Genomic DNA, 4,113 nt, shown 5'->3' with positions numbered 1-4,113 from the left:
AAATCACTAAGAATTCGAAGAAGAAACTTTCTAGGCCCACAAATTGATATAATGCTGCCCTGTATTTTAATCACCTTCAATTACACAGAAAACTGTAAGTCATATCCTAGCAAGTGCTATGGAATGTTCTGAAGAATTCTCAAAAGAAATTTTTATTTTATTTTTTATTGACTACATACATAAATCACTAGAAATCCAAACATTTATGTTTAATGTTAAAGTTGTATATAAAAAAGTCATAAAAACTATAGTTAATATAATTCCTTTTAAATGTCCATTTAAATACTTCTATATAAAAATAATGAACTAATTCCTGTTGCTCACTTTATGGCAGGAACTAATAGCTCGTTTTTATTTCAATATTTGCAGCGCTTTAAGACAAATATTAAAATATTTGCGGCAATTTAATTTTATGCTCAAACTTACAGAAGTTACTTTCAAAGGATATTATTTTATTAAAAATGTTTTTCTTTTGTTGGTCTTATAAAATTTTACTTTCCATCCATTTGATTGAAATAACTTTGAATAAATTTCAAGGATCAATACGGTTAACAAGGTACACACTAATAATGTAAAATGCTCAAAGCAAGACTCTAGCCTACTTAAGCTGGTGCTGATGCTGGTGCTGCTGCTTCTGCTCCTGCTGCTGTGGCTGTGGCTGCTGCCGCTTCTGGTCCTGCTGCAGCATGGCATGTCCTGTTATTGTTATGCTTATTTTTATTACTTTCACTGTTGTCCTTATTAAGCCATAAAACCAATACCAATGAAGGAAAAAGTTTACAAAAACTTTATTTTTCTTCGAGTTTTCGTGTAATTGCTTTCACTGGTTCATTTTGTACTTTAAAGAGAGATAAGTTAAATTTAATGCGCCTTTTTTATGATAATGATGACAATTATTTTAAAGAACGACCTTGTCGTTTCCTCAGCATCCAAACTTTGCACTGGCAGCGGCAGCGGCGACAGCAGCAGAAGGACATTAAAACAAGGTGATAAACTTTATTAAATTTAAACTTTTATTATGAAAACATGATATTTAAATTTGTTGCTTTCCAGTCAGTAACGAGAAAAATGGTTTCTAAACATGTTAGTAGAAAATTGTCATAGCATTTCCAGCAAAACCAAATTCACGTATAAAACTGAAATGCACAACATATGACTAAAATATTTATTTAAAGCCAAATATTTACACCATGTGAAACGCATTTCGACACTTCATTTGGACAATTTGTCAATACCTTTGAGATTTTATCATTATGGCGGCAATGTATGCGATTTCAGTGCATGCAAATTCTAATTCATCAAATGCTTCATGAAAGTTTATTAATTTGAAACGACGCAACAGCAGCTTTTTGGCTTTTCATTTGCAAATATTTCGGAAAATATGTTTTTCCTAAACAAGCATATTAGTTTCCATATGCGAAAGGTTTTTTATTTTCCCCCAAAATAAATATGGAAATTACATATTCATTCGCTGTTCGACGTGCATGCAGCGGTCGGCCTGCAAACACTCAACCTAACTCGTCCAATCTCTCACTCACAAGCACAGTAAGAACATCCCTGGAGTATGGCAGCGACGGTGTTGGAAAATGGCGTATGTAACCAAATACAGCGTCAAATTGTTGCTGCTGCACTGAACATTTTGGCAATTAAATTAAATGACATTCATTTCGAAAATGTTCATCATAAATCATTCATCATAATTTACGCTCATTTCAATGCAATCGAGTGGCAGCGGCGTTAAAAGGATTTGATATCCTCATGTTTGGGAAAACTTTTAATTTCATATTTTTCGTTAAATTATTTAACATTCTTCATCACATATATATTTATACATATTTATTCATATATATGCAAATATTAATATGTGAATATATGTTTTTAAATGGATATATGTTTTATGTGGCATATTTCATAAAATTTTGCAACCTATATTTGTAAAGGGATTTTATTATTTGACATTTTGTATGAAAATTGTACGTGTTTTGCTGAAGTTAAAGCTAAGTTTTTAAACACATCAATTTATTAATAAAAACATTTCTAAATTTAATGAGTTTTACTTCCATTAATGCAATTTCTACAAATTTTAAAATTTTAGAAGTTCTCTAACCAAAATGATTTGCCCATTTAAATAAATGTCCTTAACAGTAAAGATTTTTTTTAATGACAAAGATAAATCTATGACTTTTAATTTTTGTATATCTAACTGTGCAGTAAAATTAAATAAAAAAAATAAATTACTAATATTATTATTATTTAAACAAAGAAAAAAGCTTAAAATCAAGTTTAAATAGTCTTTACACAACTTTGTAACTCATATCTTAGTATAATGTTACTAGCGGACCCGACAGATGTTGTCCTGCATGATATACTAAGCGATTAGAATATTTAACAAAGTAAAAAATGAAAGACAAATAATGTAATAATTTTGTTATTCTTTATTTTGAAATAACACCAATTTTTCTAAAAATAATTCATAGTAATCAATAATGTTTGTTTAATTTCATCTTAATGCGAGTTGATGAACACTATTTTTAGTCAATTCTTAAGGAGTATAAATGAATAATCTTGACGGGTTTTCCAACGCTAGAACACGCCACATACCATATAATAGGCCATGTGAAAAGACCTGATTTTCTAGATCTATCTCACAAATCGACATTGTTTGACCTTGTGATTTATTAATAGTCATGGCAAATGCCAAACGAATTGGAAATTGCAGACGTCTGAACGGAATGGGGAGTCTGAAGGGATCATTAGAATTCGTGGCAGGAGGTGAAGCACCTTCAAATTTGCCATTCAAAATTGTAGCTTCAAGTACATTGCCCATAATTTTTTTTATGACTGATCTCATGCAGCTGCATAGATTAGATGCATTTCAATTCCGCAGCATAATTATAGGTGAGCCAATTTTCAATCTTAAGTTATGTGGTGGCAATCCTGGTAAATCAAGCGAATTCAAAAATTCAACAGGATAGTTGAACTAGTCATTTTAGAGACTTTAAACTTTTTAAACAAATCAAAGTAAGCATGAATAACTTTTAAATGTCTAATATAAATGTATATGGATACCAAAAAACTGTATAATAATTAAAAAAAACATTATCCAGTAGACCAAATTGTGAATCTAAACTATCCTTAAATCCACTTGAAAACACACAAAAAAATTCATCAAAATCGGTTCAGCCGTTTAGAAGGAGTTCACTGTCAACACACGTACAGAAGAATTATATATAGAAAGATAACCAAATTCTTGTATCGACTGTTTTAAAAGTTATAGAATGTTTTCATTAACAAAACGTTTCATTTTGTCCTCTCAGAATTTTTTATATCAATTACTTTTAAATTCGTTAAAATCATAGGTTGTTAAATAGGTTCGTGGAACGTCATCTATTTATCATTAATATAATTAGTACTTTGATGCTTGTTTAATATATGCCTGGACAACCCCATCTCGTCCTCTCTATGCCCAGCACCTTTCTTGCAAACCTCGTCCAAACCCCCAAATTGCGTCACTCGGATGCCCCCATCATCCCATTTTGCAACCGACGCTCTTAAAACCCCGGTCACAGAGTCTACCACTAGTCCAAACCGCTCTCAAGTCTCACATTTTGATTTTACAATGACCAATAAACGTTGATTGATCAAAAATGAATAAGTAGAAACTCTAGACTTTTTGTCAGTTACAATGACCAATACCTAATGTGAATATTTGATTCTCAAAATTTGTATACAATACCACTTTTGCCATCAATCCAATAAAAACACATTCTAATCTAAATTTGTCAGAGATATCTTAAGCGTTCTAGAAAGCACAATAAGAATTTTATGCATTTCTTACTTAGTATTGATGAGTCTTGGATTTATCTCCATGATCTTGACTTAAATCATAGAACCGGTATCTTCGAGTATCTTACTCGCATACGCGAAATTCTTTAATTATAAAACTCCAAAAAATAGACGAATAAGTAGCATAATGTCTTTTTTTTTAAATTTGAATCCTAATTTGGCTAGACTGTTTGGCCAATTTTCTTTAAATTTCTATACGACCGATTAATGCCTGCAAAAATTTACCTTCTAAATTTGATAATAGTAATTAATAAATGTAATATCAAT

The sequence above is a fragment of the Teleopsis dalmanni genome, chromosome 1 (assembly GCF_002237135.1).
Source record: "Teleopsis dalmanni isolate 2A chromosome 1, ASM223713v2, whole genome shotgun sequence".
In the NCBI taxonomy this organism is placed as follows: domain Eukaryota; kingdom Metazoa; phylum Arthropoda; class Insecta; order Diptera; family Diopsidae; genus Teleopsis; species Teleopsis dalmanni.
This window is presented reverse-complemented; position numbering follows the sequence as displayed.